This window comes from Schistocerca nitens, chromosome 3 (assembly GCF_023898315.1).
Source record: "Schistocerca nitens isolate TAMUIC-IGC-003100 chromosome 3, iqSchNite1.1, whole genome shotgun sequence".
Lineage (NCBI taxonomy): Eukaryota > Metazoa > Arthropoda > Insecta > Orthoptera > Acrididae > Schistocerca > Schistocerca nitens.
Genome location: NC_064616.1, coordinates 747,664,958 through 747,692,795, shown reverse-complemented (window position 1 = coordinate 747,692,795; position 27,838 = coordinate 747,664,958). Strand labels below are relative to the sequence as shown.

General features: G+C 44.8%; 1 protein-coding gene across 3 annotated transcripts in view; it reads right to left on the bottom strand.

Annotated features, from left to right (window-relative positions):
• The window catches only part of LOC126248736 (glucose-6-phosphate 1-dehydrogenase), a 312,938-nt gene that overhangs the window by 114,733 nt on the left and 170,367 nt on the right, over positions 1 to 27,838 (bottom strand). Inside the window, exon 1 of one of the 3 annotated variants that reach the window (XM_049950058.1) lies at positions 21,644 to 21,791. The exons of the other annotated variants lie outside the window; for them this stretch is intronic. The gene's annotated coding sequence lies outside the window, so the exon portion shown is untranslated. Of the gene's footprint in view, positions 1 to 21,643; positions 21,792 to 27,838 lie in introns of those variants that run through there. 3 annotated transcript variants of the gene reach the window in all.

The window sequence follows — 27,838 nt, the reverse complement described above, 5'->3', positions numbered from 1 at the left end:
GACCCGTAATCACACAAACGCCCAAAACGGGCTTGAAATGTTGTTTGTTGCGGTTGGTGTCTGTGAGGGTACTTGTTTTGGTATAGCCGTGCTGCCTCTCGACCGTTACCATCTGCTTGGCCATACGCAAGCACCATCACAGTGTGTTCCCGACATGAATACAGGACAATTCCGCTGCTTACACTACGCTGCGTCGATCTCACAGCTTGCAACACACAAGGAACACATGGCACGCTGTCATTCGTCGGCGTCAGCTACAGTGGAAACGACACGTTTTCGTACATATTTTCATAGGGCATTTTTTCCTCCATTTCCAATCATGAATCTGTCCTTACAGTTTGTCGGTTTTATTAATGTTCACCCCTTATACAGGGTGGTCCATTGATCGCGACCGGGCCAAATATCTCACAAAATAAGCGTCAAACGAAAAATCTACACAGAACGAAATTGTCTAGCTTGATGGGGGCAACCAGATGGCGCTATGGTTGGCCCACTAGATGGCGCTGCCATAGGTCAAACGGATATCAACTGCGTTTTTTAAAATAGGAACCCCCATCTTTTATTACATATTCGTGTAGTACGTAAAGAAATATGAATGTTTTAGTTGGACCACTTTTTTCGCTTTGTGATAGATGGCGCTGTAATAGTCACAGTTGGTAACAGGTAGGTTTTTTAAATTAAAATACAGAACGTAGGTACGTTTGACCATTTTATTTCGGTTGTTCCAATGTGATACATGTACCTTTGTGAACTTATCATTTCTGAGAGCGCATACTGTTACAGCGTGATTACCTGTAAATACCACATTAATGCAATAAATGCTCAAAATGATGTCTGTCAACCTCAGTGCATTTGGCAATACGTGTAACGACATTCCTCTCAACAGCGAGTAGTTCGCCTTCCGTAATGTTTGCACATACATTGACAATGCGCTGACGCATGTTGTCAGGCGTTGTCGGTGGATCACGATAGCAAATATCCTTCAACTTTCCCCACAGAAAGAAATCCGGGGACGTCAGATCCGGTGGTCGTGCGGGCCATGGTATGGTGCTTCGACGACCAATCCACCTGTCATGAAATATGCTATTCAATACCGCTTCAACCGGACGCGAGCTATGTGCCGGACATCCATCATGTTGGAAGTACATCGCCATTCTGTCATGCAGTGAAACATCTTCTAGTAACATCGGTAGAACATTACGTAGGAAATCATCATACACTGCACCATTTAGATTGCCATCGATAAAATGGTAGCCAATTATCCTTCCTCCCATAATGCCGCACCATACATTAACCCTCCAAGGTCGCTGATGTTCCACTTGTAGCAGCCATCGTGGATTTTCCGTTGCCCAATGGTGCATATTATGCCGATTTACGTTACCGCTATTGGTGAATGACGCTTCGTCGCTAAATAGAACGCGTGCAGAAAAATCCTTCATCGTCCCGCAATTTCTCTTGTGCCCAGTGGCAGAACTGTACACGACGTTCAAAGTCGTCGCCATGCAATTCCTGGTGCATAGAAATATGGTACGGGTGCAATCGATGTCGATGTAGCATTCTCAACACCGACGTTTTTGAGATTCCCGATTCTCGCACAATTTGTCTGCTACTGATGTGCGGATTAGCCGCAACAGCAGCTAAAACACCTACCTGAGCATCATCATTTGTTGCAGGTCGTGATTGACGTTTGACATGTGGCTGAACACTTCCTGTTTCCTCAAATAACGTAACTATCCGGCGAACGGTCCGGACACTTGGATGATGTCGTACAGGATAACGAGCAGCATACATAGCACACATGATATCGACCGTTTCCGCAATTGGTAAACGGTCCACTGTAACACGGGTAATGTATCACGAAGCACATACCGTCCGCACTGGCGGAATGTTATTTTTTTTTTCCTTTATTGATTTTCAATTCCCCCCGAAGGGGGGCGGGCTGGCAGCAGCTTAGTACGCTGCTCTACAGCTTATAGACTTTTATTTTAAAGAACGGAAGAAGAAAAGAAACAAGAAAAACAGGCGATAAAACGGTGACGTCAAGTGAAAAATGGCGGGCGGAATGTTACGTGATACCACGTACTTATACGTTTGTGACTATTACAGCGTCATCTGTCACAAAGCGAAAACAGTGGTCCAACTAAAACATACATATTTGTTTACGTACTACACGAATATGTAATAAAAATGGGGGTTCCTATTTAAAAAAAAAACGCAGTTGATGTCCGTTTGACCTATGACAGCGCCATCTAGCGGGCCAAACATACCGCCATCTGGTTTCCCCTTCAAGCTAGACGAGTTTCGTTCTTTGTAGTTTTTTCGTTTGATGCTTATATCGTGAGATATTTGGCCCGGTCACTATCAATGGACCTCCCTGTATATGTTGAATGGCATATTTAGCAACCCAGATAATAGGCAGCAATAGTGAAGAATAAGTAAATAAATCCAAGATGAGGTTACCTTCGTGTACAATTGTTGACGGCCAAAGATAATTCCTCATTGTGTAAGGCGTAATTTTTTCGTTAATTTTCATTTTTTTACTTACTGATATGGTGTGTGTTTGAATTGTAAGTGCGCAACATTGGTGCCATTTGTCCGAACGCGTGTAGTAAAGTTGTTAATCCAGTTAAGAAAATGCAACTGGATACAGCTAGTCTCCTATGAATCAGTTAATTAATACACTCGGTGGATCTGCCGTGTAAAGAACGGAATCGATATCCGTAGTAGCGAAGCCAGATAGCTCCGTACTTACGACTCGACTTACGCAACAGATATCACAAAAATGTTCAATGTGAAACTTTTTTCACACAGAAAATTGTTGTCACTTGGCTAGTCTCAGTGTAATATTTAGTACGAAGTAGACGGATTTACACTCATCTGCGTATAATGATAGATACATGTTAGCTACGTAACCTACAAGTAGCGAACGCCACACGTTAACTATGCTAGCAAGACGGCTTATAACATTATCGTTGCCTGATTAGTCGCTGTTCGAGATCTCATTAGCGCACCACTAATTACATAAACACGTGATAGAGTAGAGGAATCCCTCTGCTACGACAGCTTTGACTTACAAACGATTGGGAGGTAGAATAACCATTTAACGGGCATATGATTATTGACTTTTTGTGATATTATAATGTTCATTTTTCTTCGAATATTACATTTTATAGACCTGCTTTTGTATAACTAAATTGAGCAAGTAGTCCCTACAGCACGTCTTCGATTAGCCGGATAAATGCGGGCCGGCCGGTGTGGCCGAGCGGTACTAGGCGCTTCAGTCTGGAACCGCGCGGCGCTACGGTCGCAGGTTCGAATCCTGCCTCGGGCATGGATTTGTGTGATGTCCTTAAGTTAGTTAGGTTTAAGTAGTTCTAAGTTCTAGGGGACTGATGACCTCAGATGTTAAGTCCCATAGTGCTCAGAGCCATTTGAACCATTTGATAAATGCGGACCCGAGATAACCGAAAAACACGGATAATCCAAAACGCAAGAGTTTTCGCGGGAAGCTACCATTAATTGCATTCACAAAACATGCAACATGTCACCTTTCAAAGTCCACTGGATTACTTACAGGATTCGAACCTGCGACCGTAGCGGTTGTGCGGTTCCAGACTGTAGCGCCTAGAACCGCTCGGCCACACCGGCCGGCCCGCATTTATCCGGCTAATCGAAGACGTGCTGTAGGGACTACTTCCTCAATTTAGTTATACAAAAGCAGGTCTATAAAATGTAATATTCGAAGAAAAATGAACATTATAATATCACAAAAAGTCAATAATCATATGCCCGTTAAATGGTTATTCTACCTCCCAATCGTTTGTAAGTCAAAGCTGTCGTAGCAGAGGGATTCCTCTATTCTTTCACTTGTGCGCCCTAAAACACTAATCATCATCATCATCATCTATTCTTTCACGTGTTTATGTAATTAGTGGTGCGCTAATGAGATCTCTAACAGCGGCCGGCAGGAGTGCTAGTTCTGCATGGTTCGCAGGAGAGCTTCTGTGAAGTTTGGAAAGTAGGAGACGGGGCGTGAGTCATGTTTGGGTAGCTCAGATGGTAGAGCACTTGCCCGCGAAAGGCAAAAGTCCCAAGTTCGAGTCTCGGTCCGGCACACAGTTTTAATCTGCCAGTAAGTTTCAGGTCCTGTATGGTTTTCAAGAGACTCTTATAACATTCTTCCTATAATACAGTGTTAAATGCGGGTAACGATGATAGAGGTGATAGCGATCACGTACCCTTCTCTCCAAAGTAGACCACAAAGGCTCAATAATATTGTTATCTAGTCCTGTCGTGGCCAGGAAAGGTGCGAGAATGAATGCTTGCGCTTACAAAACCAGTCCTGGACGATGCGACCTGTGCGAACAGGGGCCCTGGAACACATCGTCACCATTGGGGAACATACATTGCACACTAATCAGCCAGAATGGCACATAATCCTTGCAGTGATGTGATATTGCAGAGACACCGTGGGGCTCAGAGAATACCGCGATATGGCTGGCCAAGTCATCCCCGAATCTGACACGTTTCAGTCCCTCGTCCGACCAAATAACTTTTTTTACATTTCTCCACAGTCCAGGTTTTATGGCTTTGGCACCACGTTTTCCTGTTACGGGCGTTTACATCACAAATTCTTTGGAATTCCAGCTCGCCACGCAATTCCCCGTTTACGGAATTCCCTTCGTGTTGTTTTGGTGCTGACAGGGTTCGCGAGTGCGACATTCACTTCTGATGTGACTTTTGCAGCTGTCGTTCGTCCCCTCATTTCTCGTCACATTCCTCTTCAATGACCGTCTGTCACGATCACTCAACACACACTTCCGTCCGCTTTGTGACTTAAGAGGATGACGTTTTTCCACTTTCCTTGTATGCGGTATAAATCTTTGATAAGGTTCCTCTTGAAACACCAAACACTTCGACTAACTTCGTTACAGAAGCACCCGTCATAGGAGTACCATTAATCTGCCCAAGTTTGATTTGATTGCCTTAGCTCCGATATAATGCACTCACAACTACACAGAACACTGTCCTGACGCTTGCAACATATTGAGGAGATTCTACAGGTGCCGTTCGTGGTCAAATGCAACATCGCTACCTGCAGACTTGGCTAGAATCTGCATTTATGTTCAAACACCCGTTTCTCATCGAGTTTCTATATTTTTATCCAACCCCAGTTTTTTTCAAAATTGCGCTTATACTATATTTCGTATCACACGATTTCAGTTCACTTTTAGGCAACAATGGTCCATTTTCTTCATGTTTCCGTTTTCCATTCATTTCTTTCCTGACGACGGTTCGCATTTTGCGAAGAGTCAGAAGATCGGTATAGTCAAATGAATTCTGTCCCCCATACTCTAATAACAGAACAACATACACTACTGGCCATTAAAATTGTCACACGAAGAAGAAATGCAGATGATAAAAGGGTATTCATTGGACAAATATATTATACTAGAACTGACATGTGATTACATTTTCACGCAATTTGGATGGCGTGTACAGGTACAGCTACCCATGCAGCTTCAACACGATACCACAGTTCATCAAGAGTGGTGACTGGCGTATTGTGACGAGCCAGTTGCTCGGCCACCATTGACCAGACGTTTTCAGTTGGTGAGAGATCTGGAGAATGTGCTGGCCAGGGCAGCAGTCGAACATTTTCTGTATCCAGAAAGGCCCGTACAGAACCTGCAACATGCGAACGTGCATTATCCTGCTGAAATGTAGGGTTTCGCAGGGATCGAATGAAGGGTAGAGCCACGGGTTCGTAACACATCTGAAATGTAACGCCCACTGTTCAAAATGCTGTCAATGCGAACAAGAGGTGACCGAGACGTGTAACCAATGGCACCCCATAACATCACGGCGGGTGATATGCCAGTATGGCGATGACGAATACACGCTTCCAATGTGCGTTCACCACGATGTCGCCAAACACGGATGCGACCATCATGATGCTGTAAACAGAACCTGGATTCATCCGAAAAAATGACGTTTTGCCATTCGTGCACCCAGGTTCGTCGTCGAGTACACCATCGCAGGCGCTGCTGTCTGTGATGCAGCGTCAAGGGTAACCGCAGCCACGGTCTTCGAGCTGATAGTCCATGCTGCTGCAAACGTCGTCGAACTGTTCGTGCAGATGGTTGTTGTCTTGCAAACGTCCCCATCTGTTGACTCAGGGATCGAGACGTGGCTGTACGATCCGATACAGCCATGCGGATAAGATGCCTGTCATCTCGACTGCTAGTGATACGAGGCCGTTGGGATCCAGCAAGGCGTTCCGTATTACCCTCCTGAAACCACCGATTCCATATTCTGCTAACAGTCATTGGATCTCGACCAACGCGAGCAGCAGTGTCGCGATACGATAAACCGCAATCGCGATAGGCTACAATCCGACCTTTATCAAAGTTGGAAACGTGATGGTACGCATTTCTGCTCCTTACACGAGGCATCACAACAACGTTTCACCAGGCAACGCCGGTCAACTGCTGTTTGTGTATGAGAAATCGGTTGGAAACTTTCCTCATGTCAGCACGTTGTAGGTGTCGCCACGGGCGCCAACCTTGTGTGAATGCTCTGAAAAGCTAATCATTTGCATATCAAAGCATCTTCTTCCTGTCGGTTAAATTTCGCGACTGTAGAACGTCATCTTCGTGGTGTAGCAATTTTAATGGCTCAAGGCGCGTGACAACGGTTTCATCGATCGGTCTATTTTTCTATCGAACACATTTTGTTTATTACTTCGACATCACTTAGCTGGTCCAATGTCGCTACATGGGCATCGTTATTCAACTACTAACGGATGTTTTCGTCATCTACGTGTTCACATTCAGGAATCTGTATTTTACGAGGGCGGTTCAATAAGTAATGCAACACATTTTTTTTCTGAAACAGGGGTTGTTTTATTCAGCATTGAAATACACCAGGTTATTCCCCAATCTTTTAGCTACACAACACTATTTTTCAACGTAATCTCCATTCAATGCTACGGCCTTACGCCACCTTGAAATGAGGGCTTGTATGCCTGCACGGTACCATTCCACTGGTCGATGTCGGAGCCAACGTCGTACTGCATCAATAACTTCTTCATCATCCGCGTAGTGCCTCCCACGGATTGCGTCCTTCATTGGGCCAAACATATGGAAATCCGACGGTGCGAGATCGGGGCTGTAGGGTGCATGAGGAAGAACAGTCCACTGAAGTTTTGTGAGCTCCTCTCGGGTGCGAAGACTTGTGTGAGGTCTTGCGTTGTCATGAAGAAGAAGAAGTTCGTTCTGATTTTTGTGCCTACGAACACGCTGAAGTCGTTTCTTCAATTTCTGAAGAGTAGCACAATACACTTAAGAGTTGATCGTTTGACCGTGGGGAAGGACATCGAACAGAATAACCCCTTCAGCGTCCCAGAAGACTGTAACCATGACTTTACCGGCTGAGGGTATGGCTTTAAACTTTTTCTTGGTAGGGGAGTGGGTGTGGCGCCACTCCATTGATTGCCGTTTTGTTTCAGGTTCGAAGTGATGAACCCATATTTCATCGCCTGTAACAATCTTTGACAAGAAATTGTCACCCTCAGCCACATGACGAGCAAGCAATTCCGCACAGATGGTTCTCCTTTGCTCTTTATGGTGTTCGGTTAGACAACGAGGGACCCAGCGGGAACAAACCTTTGAATATCCCAACTGGTGAACAATTGTAACAGCACTACCAACAGAGATGTCAAGTTGAGCACTGAGTTGTTTGATGGTGATCCGTCGATCATCTCGAACGAGTGTGTTCGCACGCTCCGCCATTACAGGAGTCACAGCTGTGCACGGCCGGCCCGCACGCGGGAGATCAGTCAGTCTTGCTTGACCTTGCGGCGATGATGACACACGCTTTGCCCAACGACTCACTGTGCTTTTGTCCACTGACAGATCACCGTAGACATTCTGCAAGCGCCTATGAATATCTGAGATGCCCTGGTTTTCCGCCAAAAGAAACTCGATCACTGCCCGTTGTTTGCAACGCACATCCGTTACAGACGCCATTTTAACAGCTCCGTACAGCGCTGCCACCTGTCGGAAGTCAATGAAACTATACGAGACGAAGCGGGAATGTTTGAAAATATTCCACAAGAAATTTCCGGTTTTTTCAACCAAAATTGGCCGAGAAAAAAAATGTGTTGCATTACTTATTGAACTGCCCTCGTAAATGATAATATTAGTTCTAACTATAGCAGAATACTTCGGGCATCGTTTTCTGTTTGTTCAAAAATAGCCGAACTATGCACAGATAAGCTGCTAGCCGGATAAACAGCACTAGAATAATTTCGATCTTGCTGTTCATCGTCCGTTTTTCGTCTCTTTTTAACGTCCCATAGAACCAAAGTCGTTAAAGATGGATCGGTAGTTCAGGTGGACAGTACGAAAGAAATATTCGGGTGTGATACATTTCTAGGAACCATCGCGGTATTCTTATGAGCGACTTTGGCAACATACGAAAAAGCCAACCCAAATCAAATGGCTGGATGGAAATCTGACTTCTGCTCTTCCCTGGTGCGAGCCTGCCTTTCGTAGTGGTTTTCGTCATGGAATATTTTCGCCTCTGCGTTACGCTACACAGTGCACTCGAAGTATGAAACCATTTACATTTATTAATGGAAGAAGTATTTCAGAAGCAGCAGACGGAACGCAGTTAGGAATTACTGAGGCAGATTAAAGGGGCACGCCGAACCGGAATCTGCGACTTTCGCCAGCTGCACTCACTCTACATTTTCTGTGAAGAACCAGTACTCGGCTGCACAGAAGCAGGACACGGCACACCAGCGATGCGCCAGCTAGAGAGTCCTGCTAACGTTGTTTTAATTTGCTAGAAATCAAAGGAAGGCAGTTTGGAGTTTACGTTCCATCAATACATTTGCATCAATATTCCGCAAGCCACCTGACAGTGTGTGGTAGAGCCCGAAGCCCGGAGCACGAAGAAATAGAAGTGGTTACAGACTGCCCACTTAATCAGGAGCCGGGTGTGGTCGTAGGTTTGATCAGCTACCGAGTTGCAAGTATTTTGAATTTGACGCTACGTTGGGCAACTTGCGTGTCGATGATTGTGAGGACAACACAACATCCAGTCCCCAGGCGGAAAAAACCCTCCCCCCCCCCCCCTTTGCCAGCCTAATTTATATTAGATATTAACAAATACCTCTTTTCGGGGTTGTTTGCTATAGACAGTCTGCATTGTCTCGTAGTTAAAATCGTGTAGTTCTGGCACCCGATTCACAATGGAAGTGAAAAAAAAATGAACGTCAGTATTTATAGGCGAGGGGAACTCAAGGACGAGACTGACACATCTGGATGTCGCTAGCCAGCTGTTTCAGGGCGAGAGGCGCACAAGATCGAGAAAGTGCGACAGCTTTACTATAACTGCAACGATCGTCGAAGGAGACTGTGTCTTTACGGGATGTGCGACACGAACAAAAATGACGTCGTCTACGTCAGTGCTCCACGCGACAGGCCGTCCAACAACAAAGAAGCGTTCACACGGTAGGGTCTATTCGTCTACTCTGCATGTCTGCTGCAGTTGTCAACTTCCAGCAAGCGGATCGACGGCTTCAGTTCATTTTTCGAGACTATTAGGTATTTTAGATGAAATGGGAGATACGATACTGCGTGAAGAGTTTGACAGAGCACTGAAACACCTGAGACGAAACAAGGCCCCGGGAGTAGACAACATTCCATTAGAACTACTGACGGCCTTGGGAGAGCCAGTCCTGACAAAACTCTACCATCTGGTGAGCAAGATGTATGAAACAGGCGAAATACCCTCAGACTTCAAGAAGAATATAATAATTCCGATCCCAAAGAAAGCAGGTGCTGATAGATGTGAAAATTACCGAACAATCAGTTTACTAAGTCACGGATGCAAAATACTAACGCGTATTCTTTACAGGCGAATGGAAAAACTGGTAGAAGCTGACCTCGGGGAAGATCAGTTTGGATTCCGTAGAAATATTGGAACACGTGAGGCAATACTGACCCTACGACCTATCTTAGAAGCTAGATTAAGGAAAGGCAAACCTACGTTTCTAGCATTTGTAGACTTAGAGAAAGCTTTTGACAATGTTGACTGAAATACCCTCTTTCAAATTCTGAAGGTGGCAGGGGTAAAATACAGGGAGCGAAAGGCTATTTACAATTTGTACAGAAACCAAATGGCAGTTATAAGAGTTGAGGGGCACGAAAGGGAAGCAGTGGTTGGGAAGGGAGTGAGACAGGGTTGTAGCCTATCCCCGATGTTATTCAAGCTGTATGTTGAGCAAGCAGTGAAGGAAACAAAAGAAAAATTCGGAGTAGGTATTGAAATCCATGGAGAAGAAATAAAAACTTTGAGGTTCGCCGATGACATTGTAATTCTGTCAGAGACAGCAAAGAACTTGGAAGAGCAGTTGAACGGAATGGGCAGTGTCTTGAAAGGAGGGTATAAGATGAACATCAACAAAAGCAAAACGAGGATAATGGAATGTAGTCGAATTAAGTCGGGAGATGCTGAGGGAATTAGATTAGGAAATGAGACACTTAAGGTAGTAAAGGAGTTTTGCTATTTGGGGAGCAAAATAACTGATAATGGTCGAAGTAGAGAGGATATAAAATGTAGACTGGCAATGGCAAGGAAAGCGTTTCTGAAGAAGAGAAATTTGTTAACATCGGGTATTGATTTAAGTGTCAGGAAGTCGTTTCTGAGAGTATTTGTATGGAGTGTAGCCATGTATGGAAGTGAAACATGGACGATAACTAGTTTGGACAAGAAGAGAACAGAAGCTTTCGAAATGTGGTGCTACAGAAGAATGCTGAAGATTAGATGGGTAGATCATATAACTTATGAGGAGGTATTGAATAGGATTGGGGAGAAGAGAAGTTTGTGGCACAGCTAACTACATGAAGGGATCGGTTCGTAGGACTTATTCTGAGGCATCAAGGGATCACCAATTTAGTGTTGGAGGGCAGCGTGGAGGGTAAAAGTCGCAGGGGGAGACCAAGAGATGAATACACTAAACAGATTCAGAAGGATGTAGGTTGCAGTAGGTACTGGGAGATGAAGAAGCTTGCACAGGATAGAGTAGCATGGAGAGCTGCATCAAACCAGTCTCAGGACTGAAGACCACAACAACTACAGGTATTTTATGTCCTTTTGTAAGATTACTATACTTACTTGTACTTTAAACGGTCACCGTCTACATCTATATCTACGTGATTACCCTGCTACTCACAATAAAGTGCCTGGCAGAGGGTTCAATGAACCACCTTCAAGCTGTCTCTCTACCTTTCCACTCTCGAACGGCAAGCGGGATAAACGAGCATTTAAATTTTTCTGTGGGAGCCCTAATTTCTCTTATTTTATCGTGATAATCATTTCTCCCTATGTAGGTGGGTACCAACAGAATGTTTTCGCAATCGGAGAAAACTGGTGATTGAAATTTCCTGAGAAGATCCCGTCGCAACGAAAAACGCCTTTGTTTTAATGACTGCCACTCCAATTCACGTATCATGTCTGTGACACTATCTCCCATATTTCGCGATAATACGAAACGAGCTGCCCTTCTTTGTACTTTTTCGATGTCATCCGTCACTCCCATCTGACGCGGATCCCACACCGCACAGCAATACTCCAGAATAGGGCGGACAAGCGTGGTGTAAGCAGTCTCTTTAGTAGACCTGTTGCACCTTCTAAGTGTTCTGCCAATGAATCGCAGTCTTTGGTTTGCTCGACCCACAATATTATCTATGTGGTCGTTCCAATTTAGGTTATTTGTAATTGTAATCCCTAAGTATTTAGCCGAATTTACAGCGTTCAGATTTGTGTGACTTATCGCGTAATCGAAATTTAGCTGATTTCTTTTAGTACTCATGTGAATAACTTCACACTTTTCTTTATTCAGGGTCAATTGCCACTTTTCGCAGCATACAGATATCTTATCTAAATCATTTTGCAAGTCGTTTTGATCATCTGAAGACTTTACAAGACGGTAAATGACAGCATCATCTGCAAAAACTCTAAGACGGCTACTCAGATTGTCTCCTATGTCGTTAATATAGATGCTGTATTTAATGATTTTCTTGCTGTTTGTATGAAACTAAGTCGCTCACATATGTAAAAATCCACATTATAAAAGCCATTTAAATATTTTCAGAACAATAACAGAACAAGAACAGAATAGTGAACAAGTTTCCATGAAAGTCTGTTTATACATGCACCTGTAACTGAGATATAGCTTTAAATAATGCCCACCGAAAATAGCACATGTTTCACCAGAACTACTCATCAGACGAACAAATGACGTTCCATAGAGCAGCTGCACAATTCACAAAGAACTTAGCTCTGTTTGTCAGCTGGGCTCCCCACTTGGCCGTCTGCACATGCGCCAAGCATCGTCATAAGCGTCAGAATACAATCCCTCCTATTCCGTCTACAAACGATTGTATGCGGGAATCTTGTGCAAGTCGCCCCGTCTACACGGTAGACGCCGGCGGAACCGGTGCATCGAGGGTAATCTTGCAACCTCGCACTCCCCGTGCAGTTCAGCCCCATTGACAAAGCTAACGCACTAGCTGACGTGTTCGAAAAACAGTTCAGACCAGCAGAAGAACAGGACAGAGAACACGTCGCAACAGTCCGCAGAGAACTGGCCGTGTTCCTGGAAGCAGACGACGAAGATGACTACACGCCACTCTTCAGTACTGAAGATGTGGCGCGCTGCATCAAGTCCCTGCCCACCAGGAAAACCCCGGGTCACGACCAGGTCACAAATGAATTGCTGAAACTCCTCCCGCCTCTGGCAATCACCCACCTCACAGATATAGTTAATGAACTGACGCGATCACAAAAATTCCCGGCGCAATGGAAGCACGCAGAAGTCATTGCGATCGCGAAACCAGGAAAAGACCCGGTGTTCCCGCAACATTATAGACCAATTAGTCTACTGCCCACCCTCAGTAAACTTTACGAGCGCCTCCTACTGACCCCCATACAGGACCATATCACAAGAGAGCAGATACTGCCGAAATTCCAATTCGGATTTAGGCAAAGACACTCCGCCCCCCAGCAAATCATGAGGGTGGTTGAAGCAGCCACGGACAGCTTCAACCGAAAGGGCTACTGCGGGCTTGTCTTGTTAGACGTAGCAAAAGCCTTTGACTCAGTCTGGCACACCGGAATACTACACAAGATGTACACCCTAGGCTTCCCCGGAAAGATCGTCAAAATCGTTAAAAACTATCTCTCCGGTAGGACTTTCTCAGTCAAGATCGATGGATCCCTATCGACCAGGAGAAGAATCAGTGCAGGCGTGCCCCAGGGCTCGGTCCTGGGACCCGTCCTCTACAGTGTCTACACTGCTGACATCCCTACGACTCAGCATGTACACACTGCACAATACGCAGACGACACTGCATTCTTCTCCTGCTCGACAAACAGGAACCTGGCTACAAGGCGTCTGCAAACCGCCCTAAACAGGACGGAAAACTGGGCCAAGCAGTGGCGCATCTCAATAAATTCTGAGAAGACACAAGCCATGCTGCTCACCAGACGATATGGGAAACGCCGACCCCCAAGAAGACCATACCAACTGCTGCGATTGCAGGGGCAGAACTTGCCATGGAGAAATTCTGCGAAGTACCTCGGCGTCACACTTGACAGACGCCTGACATGGAAGTGTCACATAGAGGAACTTCGCAGAAAGGCTCACGCCAGGATGCAGATTCTGTACCCTGTCTTGAACAGCACCAGTTCCCTCGACCCCGCAACAGGAGTAGCGATCTATCGAAGTCTAATTCGACCGATACTGGAATATGCGTGCCCTGTATGGGGACTATGCAGCCAGATCGACGATAGACCGCTTACAGAAGGTCCAAAATAGAGCGTTAAGACGGGCCTTACACGTCCCCATGCGCTTCCCCACGGCAGATCTGCATGAAGCCGCAGACATAGAGCCACTCTCAACACGATTCCGTGCCCTGGCAGAAGCGTTCTACGCCACGGCGCGGAAATCAGAAAACGACTTAATAAACACCCTTGGGCAATATGAACACCACAGGGGCAGATATGCAAGACCCAAGTCGCTACTCCAGCAGTAGCACAAACAGAACAACCAACACCTCTCAAAAAACAGCAACCTACAACAGCACAGTAACAAAAACAACACACAGAAAAGAGGAGGAAATGTCCAAAGGCGACAACAACCTCCACCAACTCCCCCTCTAACGGTAGAGGACTAAAAGAGAGTAGAGAGAGCACTCCCCGTGAAGAACGGGCCTGAGGCTCTGATAAAATTGAAAGCAAATGTTAAGACTCGGTGTGACTTTATTTCTTTTAATTTCTGGTAATTATTTGATATTCACAGTTCTGACTTCTACTCGTAACTGACGCGTAGATACCAAACTGATCGTTTAGAGACGGATGCGGACTGAGTCTAAGCATTCCACGCTGCTTCAGCGCGCAGGTCTGTTGCAATCTTTGGTGTTGTTGACTGCACGCGATCGCTATGTGGCGGATCAACAATGTTATGTGTATCAGGATAGCAGCTGAATGTTCGAATGATGTCACTGTGGTCTAGGTAAAGATGACAGGCAACTTCCCGTGCTGACAACCGTTCTTCACATAAAGGACATTGCGCGCTCGGTCAAAGCTTTAAATTATGCCGCGTTATACACTGCAGCGCCAAGGCATGTGTATTCAAATACAGAGATATATGAAAAGGCAGAATACGGCGCTGCCTTCGGCAACGCCTATATGAGACAACAAGTGTATGGCGCAGTTCTTAGAACGGTTACTGCTGCTACAATGGCAGGTTATCAAGATTGAAGTGTGTTTGAACGTGATGTTATAGACGGCGCACGAGCGATGGAACACGGCATCTCCGAGGAAGCAAAGAAGTGGGGGTTTTTCCCGCACGTACGACCATTTCACGAGTGTACCGTGAATATCAGGAATCCCGTAAAATATCAAATCTCCGACATTGCTGACGCCGAAAAAAGATCCTGCAAGAATGGGACCAACGACGACTGAAGACAATCGTTCAACGTGTCATAAGTGCAATACTTCTGCAAACTGCTGCAGATTTCAGTGCTGGGCCATCAACAAGTATCACCGTGCGAACCATTCAACGGAACATCATCGATATGGGGTTAAGGAGCCGAAAGCCCACTGTGTACCCGTGATGACTACGCGACACAAAGCTTTACGCCTCGCCTGGGCCCGTCAACACCGACAGTGGTCTATTGATGACTGGAAACATGTTGCCTGGTCGGACGTGTCTGGTTTCAAATTGTATCGAGCAGATGGACGTGTACGGGTATGGAGACAACCTCATGAATCCATGGACGCTGCATGTCAGCAGGGGACTGTTCAAGCTGGTGGAGGCTCTGTAATGGTGTGGAGCGTGTGCAGTCGGAGTGATGTGGGACCCCGGATATTTCTAGATACGACTCTGACAGGTAACATGTACGTAAACATTCTGTCTGATCACCTGCATCCATTCATGTCCATTGTGCATCTCGAAGGACTTGAGCAATTCCAGCAGGACAATGCGACATCCCACACGTCCGAAACTGCTACAATGTGGCCCCGGGAACACTCTTCTAGTGTAAACACTTCCGCTGGCAACCAAACTCCCCAGACATGAGCATAACTGGGATGCACTGCAACGTGCTGTTCAGAAGAGATCTCCACCCCCTCGTACTCTTACGGACTTATGGACAGCCCTGCAGATTCATGGTGTCAATTCCCTTCAGCATTACTCCAGACATAGTCGAGTCCATGCCACGTCGTGTTGCGGCACTTCTGCGTGCTCACGGGGGCCCTACACGATATTAGACAGGTGTACCAGTTTCTTTGGCTCTTCTATGTTGACAGTCTGAACAGCGTACACAAGCCACATTGTCCCTTTCATCACTGGGGACTTAGCGTGTTCTACTAAACAGCACTGAATGTACAAGTTGCCTTTTTCTTCCATTACGCAGGTGGCTCTGCGCAGAAATATTTTGTGCTTAGAAGATTATTGAGAAAGAGGTTTCTTATACACTATCTGGTCAAAAGTATATGGAAACCCCTATGTAATTTCGGAATTGACTACTAGATGTCACGAGAAGCGAACCCGCCAGTACAAAAAGAGCTGGGGACTACTGTGTTGTCAGTAGAGAAGCAGTAAGAGCAGAACGGGTCGTTCGTACGTGGACCAATCATTGGATGTCACCTGAGTAATAAATCCATTAGGGACATTTCAGTTCTTCTAAGAATGCCCAAGTCAACTTCTGGTGATGTGACTGTGATGTGGAAACACGAAGGAACAACCACATCTACATAAAAGTAAGGCAAACATCATATACTGAGGTACAGGGATCTGACGAGGGTCGTTGTAAAAAGTTGCGTGAGATCATCGGAAGGAGTGTCAAAGTGCTACCAGCATTCCAGCTAGCACAATGACTGTGCGTATGGAGTTAAAAGAATGGGATACAATGGTGGAGCAGTCCCTCGTAAGCAATACATTTCAGTAGCAAATGCTAAGTGACAGTTGAGGTGATGTAAAGAGCGACGCCATTTGACAGTGGATGGTTGGAAACGAGAGATTTGAGGAGACGAATCACAGTATAACCTGAGGCAATCCGATGGATCGGTTTCGGTTTGGCGAATGCCTCGAGGGCAGTGAAGTCTGGCGCAGGTGATGGTATGATATGGAGGTGTTTTTCGTGGTTAGGGAGTGATCCTCTTATTTTGCTTAAGGAAATTCTAAATCCAGAACGATACGAACACACTTTACAGCATTGTGAACTAATTGTAACAGAGAAACAGTTTGTTTTTGCAAATTTAAATACGGTATAATTTTTTCCAGTCGACGGATTCAAAAAATGGTTCTGAGCACCATGGGACTCAACTGCTGAGGTCATTAGTCCCCTAGAACTTAGAACTAGTTAAACCTAACTAACCTAAGGACATCACAAACATCCATACCCGAGGCAGGATTCGAACCTGCGACCGTAGCGGTCACGCGGTTCCAGACTGCAGCGCCTTTAACCGCACGGCCACTTCGGCCGGCTCGACGGATTCAGTGCTTCGCTCTACAAACCAGTTCATGTTGGCAGTTAAACTTTTTCAGATCGGATTCTGATTAAGTTACACGCCGGTGAAAATGACATGTCAAATGATGATAGGTCGAACCATTCTCTTTTTCGGATTTAACGACTTGTCTGTAGCGTGTGTGTGTGGGGGGGGGGGGGGGGGTTGTAAAAAACGCCGGAAATACCATAAAAGAGCCATAAAACCCGACTTCGCTTTAAGCTTGAGACCTTTGCATCGTACTATATGATTACATTGACTGAGCCATCAAGCTGCAACGCTGCACAGGGAGAGGACTGCGTACAAGTGGTATAGGTTGTTGGATGAGAAAAGCATTGGACGGAGCCCTAGGCGTTCTTCCTCACATGTAAAGAACTGGCTGCAAAAAAAAAAAAAAAAAAAAAAAAAAACTTGACTTGCGGGGTCCAGTCTCAGATTTAAAAGGACGATTAAGGCTTAACGCTCTGTAGACGACGTAGTCCTTAGAGATGGAATACAAGCTTGGGTGGAAGAGAATGGGGAAGGAAATCGGTCTCGTCCATTTCAAAGGAATCAGCTATCTTTGTAAAAGCGTGGTAGATCGTATTTCATTTGGAGGTATAATACTTTATCTAACGAAGTGACAGCTATGGAACTAAAGGCGTCTTGGCACCTAAAACCTGTCTGGTAAACCATACATTGGAGAACACAATTGGGCCTAACCTGGCTGGTGGTATCTTGCTTATGGAAACCTAAGCGAGACATATGATGAGAGTTATTGCAAGGCAGGAAACACTCCAACCGGCAAAAATCTTACGATTTACGATAATGGGAAAAAAACCATTAGTATGAATGGTGCATGAACCAGATTCCTCCTAAGTAACAGTCTCGTGTTTTAGAGCTGTGCTGTCCACTGGACTGAGTAAGAATTTTTCTTATGTTCCAGTATCGCATGTTATGTTCGGTTCACGAAACGATGTGCCATCCAGCCTCCCATCAGTCAAGTAAGCCAGATGGAAGAGGCAAACAAACTCATTTTCAGCCTTAATAGGTCTTTACAGTTGCCAAAATGATTAAAACTGTATGCAAAACGGGATTCGGGTGCCAATACAGCACATGCCACTGGCAGACGAAACATCTTATTCCATTTACAACTCGTCACAAACTCAGTGCACTCATACAAAAAGTCCGATCTTTACTCGGATAGTGTTTGTACGTTACTGACTGATGACTCAGGAAGTATTGTTTCAAACGCATTTTGTACAATCTTACATTATTTATGTGAGAAGTAACATTTCATAATAAACACAAACACTCTTCGAAGTGATGTGGCGTCACATCACCGGACGAACCTCCTGACCGGCATTAACGCGTCATTCGACAAGTTACTCTGGGAAGTCCTTGACCGATGCAAGTCAGGCTTCGCGTAACATTGCCATGCATGTGGCACATCAGTGGTCTGTATTTTACGGTTGTTTTCTTTTCAGGTCTGTCGCACCACGACCAATCTATTAAATCTCATCTTCACACGAGATACAATAGTTTTTAACACCTGTCGCTGGCGAAGTCATGAAACCTAGATTACTAAACCCTCGTAGAGTTTACGATTGCGGTTGGTACCAATTAGCGATTCTCGCCAATCTGGATTGTCAGTACAGGATGTGAAACAGGACATTTTCTATTTATTTTGTATGTGACATACTAGTTAATAAACTATATATTATGGCTTTATATGAATAAAATACGGAGCAGTAAAATTTACGATGGTTTAGTAACAATACATCATTTTCTCCCCTTTAGTGTCCTAGCGTTAAAGACAACCGAAGTCGTGAAAATGCTGGAGCACGTCAAACGAACAGATTAGTATTGCTGCCAGAATAACATTAAGATTTCTGAAAGTCACAGTCAGATATCTATGAAAACTACAGGGTGTATCAAATAGATTCAGCTGATTTCACAAGATTGTGTGCGCATGTATGTAAAAGATAAACCCTTGTAAAATCTAATGGTTCTCTTGAAAATAAAAACTTCGTTGTCCTATGCGTAAGTTAAATTTCACGTCAAGTTTCTATCTTCATACATTGAGTAGATATAGCGTTGTGAAATCGAATAAATCTTTTCGAAGCACGTCACACCTACCAATGGCTTTAAAAGGGGTAACCGAGCTGTAGAAATAAAGTGAGTGTTAAGAAAAATGCCACGGCTCTGTCGTGATGTGACCATAATATCTTTCGCTGTGGCATCATCGTATAAAAGACAATTTGGGATAAGCCGCGTCGGCTGTGTAATTAAGCTCAACCTTTCGAGGCGTATCTTTAACTCTACAGCACTAAGGGGGGGGGGGGGGGGGGGGTGTACATTGTTAGTAAAAAATTGTAAATTTGACTGCTACATATTTTATACAAATGGTTCAAATGGCTCTGAGCACTATGGGACTTAACTTCTGAGGTAACTTCTGAGGTCATCAGTCCCCTAGAACTTATAACTACTTAAACCTAACTAACCTAAGGACATCACACACATCCATGCCCGAGGCAGGATTCGAACCTGCGACCGTAGCAGTCACGCGGTTCCGGACTGAAGTGCCTAGAACCGCACGGCCACCGCGGCCGGCTATTTTATACAAAGGAAGTCATAATTTATAGTTTATGCACCAGTTAAAATTATAAAGTTTTCAGTGGTATGTCACATACAAAACATGTAAGTACAAAATGTCCTGTTTTACACCCTGTACTGACAATACTAGATTGGCGGTTTGGAACCCAGAAAAAACCCATATTCTTGAGCTGACACAATCATTCACCAGTTACTCAAGAAAGGGAAGTAAACAAATCTTAACTACAGAGACCTATCACTTCTTCCAGCTGCATACAAGATACTCTCAAAAGCACTACGGAATATAATCGTCACAGAAATCTGCAACTAGGAGACTACCAAACAGGATTCAGGAAAGGACCGTCATGCGCAGAACAGATCTTCAACATTTCGACCACGATCAAAACCAAAAATGGTAGATGGAGATAAGAAGGTGATCTTGACATTTGTTGATATTAACAACACGTGTGACTATAGACAGAGACACATTTATAGAAGTAGTGAAAGAGTTTCGAATAGATAACAAGACAAGAATATCTGTACAACAAACTCTGACGAAGACAATCACAAGGTAAATTGGCACTTCCTGGCAGATTAAAACTGTGTGCTGGACCGAGACTCGAACTTGGGGCCTTTGCCTTTGCTCATATCAGCGCACACTCTGCTGCAAAGTGAAAATTGCGTTGTGGAAACAAGGTACATTCTTGGGAGAACTAGCTGAACAAGCTGAAATCAAAACAGGAATAAGACAAGTAGTTCTATTTAATTGTATCGTTGAAAAGGTAATCCAAGAATGGCGGAAAGAAATGAGGCGACACAATATCCCAAACTTAATCCAATTACGTTATCAAAAGACTGGCTTTAATTTTGAATGCCTCACTTCCGGGCATGATCTAGTATTATTGCGGAAAATCTGGACTTTGCAACCAAACAAATAGAAGTCCTAAAAGAATCAGCAGAGAAGGCAGAGTTGCAAATTTGTTTTAACAAGACGAGTACACGAATATAGCTGCAAAAGATCCAGCGCGGACAATGAAAACAGTGTGCCGTGAAATCAAAAGAATACAGAAGTACATAGGCGAGATTCTCGCCCCAATCAACAATGAGAAGGCAGCAATCGAAGAAAGAGCCAGAAAGACAGACACAGCATTCGAACTACGCCAGAACACTTAGAAATACAAATGCCTGTATTATCACGCCAAATTTAGACACTGCAGCACCATAGATAAACCTGAATGTTTATAGACAGCAGAGACAATTGCCAGGAACAGGCCCTAAGAAATAGAGAAGAAAAGAAATTTGTAAGGAAGACGTGGGGGCCAAAACATGTAACAGCAGATGAGTTTGCATTTCATTTGAGAGCAAACATGGAATCATATGAAAAATCTGAAACAAATCTCAACCACAATAAAAAAAAAGAAGGCTGACTTTCTACGGACGCATTAAAAGAATGAAAGCCGAAAAGGTTGCAACTACGATATTGACTTTCCTATAGAACAGAAAGACTCAAATCCCATGTGTGAAAGGAGTATGTCAGGATCTAGGAAAGTGTGGGATGAGTAAAGAAAAATTTAGGAAAAGGAAAGAGGTTCAGAACAAAAATAATGGAAGTGGTGAATCTAACCACCAGAAAGCAAGAAAAACGCGAAGAGCGTCCTCAGAAGAAGAGCGAACAAGGAGTAACAGAACGAAGGAATACTAGCGACAGAGAAATGAACTCACAAAGTGAAGGCAATTGTGGAATCGTAGCCCATAGGAAGACGATATGATCAAATAATGTAAAAAAAGAAATGGGCACTACAGCAGAGACTTCAGAGGTGCAAACTAGTAACGCAGAAGAGTTACCTAAGGTTGCGACATGATAAGTTCGATGAAACGAGTTGCGACCTTCGGTTAGCAGCGGTAAGCCAAGTGCAGGATCTCGCGACGGGCGAGGAGGCGGCGCGTTAGCTCGAGCTACAACTGCAGCTGAGTGCTGACTTACTTGTTCGGCGCTGCTGGTTCTCCCGCACTAGCACCTCGGCGTGCCGATGCTCCCTTTTTGCACGGGCCGTCACTTCATTAGCTATAGTGGCGAAGCGGTACCCGTCTTCCTGCCCAGTCACAACTCGCGGGCCATTGCCAAGGCCAAGCGATATGCCGTGCAAAAGTGGCGCCACCGCACGGCAGCTGAGAACGACGTGGCGGCGGCGCGCGCGGCTCGCGACTGGAGGGACGGGACAGCCAACCCTCCCCGCCGAGACGCGCGTAATCTACCCGTGCGTGAGAGAAAGCCGATGCTAGAAAGCTACCCGAGCATACCAAAAAATGATTCTTCACTTTCCCGACTGCGGGGAACACTTGAACATACGAGTGTGACGGGGGACTGAAATATGTGTGCAATTCCCACATCTCTCTCAGCGTCAACTGTGGCGATGTGGAGCGGGAAGAGAGGCTCCCATTGTCCACATTGTAAGTTACTTCGTGACTGACCCGCGCATATTTTTAGCAGAAAAACGAAGAGGATGAAAGCACCGAAGGTTGCAACTTCTTTCATCAGCATCAGTTACAGTTATTATTATTATTATCATTATTATTATTTCATCATGGTCTAGGCCAGTGATTTCAAACCTGGGTGTCATTATCCAATTTGGGGGCGGGGGAAATGTAGTTGTTTGAGGGGTAGAATCAAAAGGATTGAATCGCGTTTCGGTCAGGAAACTATCTTGATTTTAAAAGAATATTACTGCTATCATTGTTTGGAAAAGACAGTAACACTGGCTACATATGTTAGCAATAATTACTTTTTTTTTTTAAATACTAGCATTAACTTATGACACAATGTGGTGGAGTGTAAGGTTGTGAAACGAATGTATGAACATCTTCCTCACATACTCTATCCAATACACGCATACTCTGTACCATGCATTTAACAGTAAAATTGAGATATATACACTGAAGAGCCAAAGCAACTGGTACACCTGCCTAATATCGTTTAGGGCCCCCGCGAGCACGCAGAACTGCCGCAACATGACGTAGCATGGACTCGACTAATGTCTGAAGAAGTGCTGGAGGGAACTGACACCATGAACCCTACAGTGCTGTCCATAAATATGTAAGAGTACGAGGGCGTGGATCTCTCCTGAACAGCAGTTGCAAGGCATCCCAGATATGCTCAATAACGTTCAGGTCTGGGGTGTTTGGTTGCCAGTGGAAGTGTTTGCACTCAGAAGAGTGTTCGTGAGCCACTCTATAGCAATTCTGGGGGTGTGGGATGTCGCATTGTCCTGCTGGAATTGCTCAAATCTGTCGGAATGCACAATGGACATGAATGGATGCAGGTGATCAGACAGGATGCTTACGTAAGTGTCACCTGTCAGAGTCGTATCTAGACGCATCAGGGGTCCCACATCACTCCAACTGCACACGCTCCACACCATTACAGAGCCTCCACCAGCTTGAACAATCCCCTGCTGACATGCAGCGTCCATGGATTCATGAGGTTGTCTCCATACCCGTACACGTCCATCTGCTCGATACAATTTGAAACGAGACTTCTTCGACCAGGCAACATGTTTCTAGTCATCAACAGATCGATGTCGGTGTTTACGGGCCCAGGCGAGGCGTAAGGCCTTGTGTCGTGCAGTTATCAAGGGTAAACGGGTGGGCCTTCGCTCCCGAAAGCCCATATCGATGATGTTCCGTTGTATGGTTCGCACGCTGATACTTGTTGATGGCCCAGCACTGAAATCTGCAGCAGCTTGCGGAAGTGTTGCACTTCTGTCACGTTGAAAGATTGTCTTCAGTCGTCGTTGGTCCCGTTCGTGCAGGATCTTTTTTCGGCGTCAGCGATGTCGGAGATTTGATGTTTTACGGGATTCCTGATATTCAAGGTACACTCGTATTTGGTCGTACGGGAAAACCCCCACTTCATTGCTACCTTGGAGATGCTGTGTTCCATCGCTCGTGCGGCGACTATAACACCACATTCAAACTCACTTAAATCTTGATAACCTGCCTTTATAGCAGCAGTAACCGATCTAAGAACTGCGCCAGACACTTGTTGTCTTATATAGTCGTTGCCGACCGCAGTGCCCTATTCTGGCTGTTTATATATCTCTGTATTTGAATAAGCAGGCCTATACCAGTTTCTTTGCCGTATGGAGAAATATTTCATGAAAATGCCGTCTCCGAAATAGCTTCATCATTCACTTCGTAACATTAAACGATTAATTGACAGCAAAACAAAAACAGTATTCTTGCGATAACTACTACACTGTTGTAGCCGCTACACTAATTATTGCTATTATTATTATTGTTATTATTATTATTATTACTGTTATTAGTGGCAGTGGTCAAACACAAAGGATTGGTAGTCTGAATCTCCCCGTTTCTGCAGTTCAGCAATAAGGGGTCCAGCAGTCAACTGATTTACAAACAGCATGTTCAAGAATAGTGCACACATTTTAATTTGTTTGATTTTAAATCGGAACTCATGGCGTAGATGTAGAGAGTGTCGCTAGGGAGAGGAGTGGTGCAGAGGAAACAAGTTGTGTAACAAATGTCTGCCCCCAATATGGATAGTTAGCTTTGTTTTCTGAGAAGGAGTTGTAGGTAGTACTCGAGATGCACTGAAAGTTTGGAAGCCACCGATCTACGCGCGTATCCAACCATCTTTTTCTTGGCCTTCCTACGGATCTCGTGCCTAAATATCTGAAATATAAGGTTTGATTTGGTAGTCTCGAATCTGGCATTCTTTGTAGATGACCTAGCCAGTTCTGTCGATTATACTTGATTTTCTCACATACTTCGTTTCTTAACCTACAAAATCTTGTGCAGCCCTTCACTCCTCTTAGAAATTTCATTTCTTCTGCTTCAGTTCCATTGTTATTCACGTTGGAGCCCTACTGGACCATGCGATGTACAGCAAGGGACATTCCCAGAGTTTTATTTTAACATTTTTTTGGTGCCCGTATTCCTTTCGTTCTCTCATAATGGTCTCTTTTCCGCTTGTCACACCATGTCGTGACGATCTTCTTGGGATTTCCTGCCAGGAACACCGCAACAGCTTGGTCTGACCATCGGCAAAGAGACCATTCTGAGAGAATGAAAGTGTTGTGGTTGACAAAGAAAAGCTGAAACAAAACTCTGAAAATGTCACTTGCGGCAGACGGGCAGACAAGCCGCCGCTTGCGTGTCGACCACATGTTTTGCTTCGTATACAACTTCAACAGGTGTTTCGAGTCTTCCAGTTCCTGCACAGGCTTCCAAAGAGTCTGCGCTGCAAACTTATGTATCATAGCTTTCAACAAGAAACAAGACATCCGGTTGGGTTTTTACATCTAATATGCCGCATTGAACGATAGTAGTACAAAGCTGAACGCGCTCGAAGTTCTGATAATCCAACTTCACTTCAAGAGTCTTATCTCGCGAAGATAACATGCCTTACCTCAACAACTTTATTTAATTCGCGCGAACAAACGTTAAATTCTGAAGTACAATGTCAGTATTTAGTGCTGCACAAAATATGTCCTTAGGTGCAAAAGTTGCATTGTAAACTAAGGTAACTAAAGTCATGGGACAGCGTTGTGCACATATACAAATGGCGGTACTATCGCGTACGCAAAGTATAAACGGGCAGTACACTGGCGGAGCTGTTATTTGTACTCAGGTGATTCATGTGAAAATGTTTCCAACGTGATTATAGACGCAGGACAAGAATTAACAAACAAACAAAAAATTGTTCAAATGGCTCTGAGCACTATGGGACTTAACTGCTGAGGTCATGAGTCCCCTAGAACTTAGAACTACTTAAACCTAACTAACCTAAGGACATCACACACATCCATGCCCGAGGCGGGATTCGAACCTGCGACCGTAGCGGTCGCGCGGTTCCAGACTGTAGCGCCTAGAACCGCTCGGCCACCCTGGCCGGCAAAGAATAAACAGACTTTGAATGCGGAATGGTAGTTGGAACTAGACGCTTGGAACATTTCATTTTAGAAATCGTTAGGGAATTCAGTATTCCGAGATCCACACTGTCAAGACTGTGGCGAGAATTCCAAATTTCAGGCATTACTTCCTACCATGGACAACGCAGTGGCCGACGGCCGTCACTTAACGACCGAGAGCAGCGGCGTTTGGGTAGAGTTGTCAGTGCTAACAGACAAGCAACAGTGCGTGAAATAACCGCAGAAATCCATGTGAAACGTACGACGAACGTATCCGATAGGACAGCGCGGCAAAATCTGGCGTGAATGGGCTATGGCAGCAGACCACCAACACGAGTGCCTTTGCTAACAGCACATCATCGCCTACAGCGCCTCTCCTGGGGTCGTGGCCATATCGGCTGAACACTAGACGACTGGAAAACCGTGGCCTGGTCATATAAGTCCCGATTTCAGTTGGTAAGATCTGAGAGTAGGGTTCGAGTGTGGCGCAGAGCCCACGAAGCCACGGACCCAAGACGTCAACAAGGCACTCTGCAAGCTGGTGGTGGCTCCATAGTGGTGTGGGCTGTGTTTACATGGAACATTGACTGGAAATGGTTATGTTCGGCTTCTTGAACACCATTTGCAGACATTGATGGACTGCATGTTCCCAAACAACAATGGAATATTTATGGATGACACTGCACCATGTCTCCGAACCATAATGGTTCGCGATTGGTTTGAAGAACATTCTGGACAAATTGAGTGAATGATTTTGCTACCCATGGGAACATTTATGGTACGTAACCGAGAGGTCAGTTTATGCACAGAATCCTACACCTGCAACACTTTCGCAGTTATGGTCGGCTATAGAGGTACCATGGCTCAGTATTTATGCAGGGGACTTCCAACGACTTGTTGTGTCCATGCGTTGCTGAACTACGCTGGGCAAAAGGAGGTCCGACACGATATTAGAAGGTACTCCGTGACTTTTGTCATCTCAGTGTATAATGTTTGCAGACATCTACAGTGTGAAGAGCGACAGTCACCAAATCTGTGCAAATGATAACGGACAGCAGCTCAGAGACCACAACAGCACAACTTTCAGTAACAATATAAATTTTCTGCCAATTTTTTCTTGTTAAGAAAATCAGTAGTATTTCGTGCATTGTTGTGAAAATCACAAATGCAATGGCAATGCTTTTCGAATACTGTTTGCTTTTCTATTACTTTTGGGTCAACTTCTTCTCAAGTGGCAGGGATCTATGATTTGCTGGACCTACTTGAGAACCGAATCTGATTCCTCGAGAAAGTGCTCTGGTTTGAAACGTTTCCGAGAATGTCTTTAATATGGCTCGAATGAGGAAACTGGAGGAATGTACAACCTGCATAAAACAGCAATGGCAGCAAATCTGGTTTCATCGACATGTCACAACAAGACTTTGAAATGACTGCTAGCTCTGTCTTCGGAGCACTTGGCCATGGACTTACCCTGAGTCAGAAACCGCCATATTTAAAAAAAAAAACACTTAGTCGAGAAACCTGCTCGAACAGCGTAATGCGCAACGCGCTACCTTTCGAGACAGAAAAATAAGCAGCAAGACTCGGATTGAATCAATGCGGCTGTGGCTGGAGCACCGACCAACTTGAGGGTGATTTTTAGGCGGTTTCCCACGCTCGTTTAGACAGATGCTGTGCTTGTCTTCAGTTTCCACCCCAGAAAACACGATACACAAAAAATTAGAATACGACCACACAGAGAACAAAGTTTACACGATTCACAGATTGGTGGCGCAAACGATTTCTATACCTTAAATAGCGGCCCTAACACATTCATTATTGTTGACACAACAATATTGGGTCAATATATTCCATGGATGTGCGAGGCAAAGAACGGCACGCAACATTCACGTCCGGGAAGCGTCAGAACTACGCCTTCATAGCGAACATGTCGACACTCGCTTGTATTGGGATCGAGTTGCTTTCCTTGCAAAACACAAGCAGATATTATGCATAACTGGCTAAACAAGACTGTAAAGCTTCCAGTGAACATTTCAACGGACCAGGGGGTCGTTCACGGGCAGCACAGATCCATAAACCACCACCACCACAACAACAACAACAACAAATAACAAATTAAGCAACTGAACTGTGTGATTTATCGTGTACTGTTAAGAGCTGTTGCAAACGAAATAAAACAATTATTTACTGATTACTGACTGAATACTTACATGTTGTTGTGTCTCTGCTGTAACAACTACTGAAAGAAA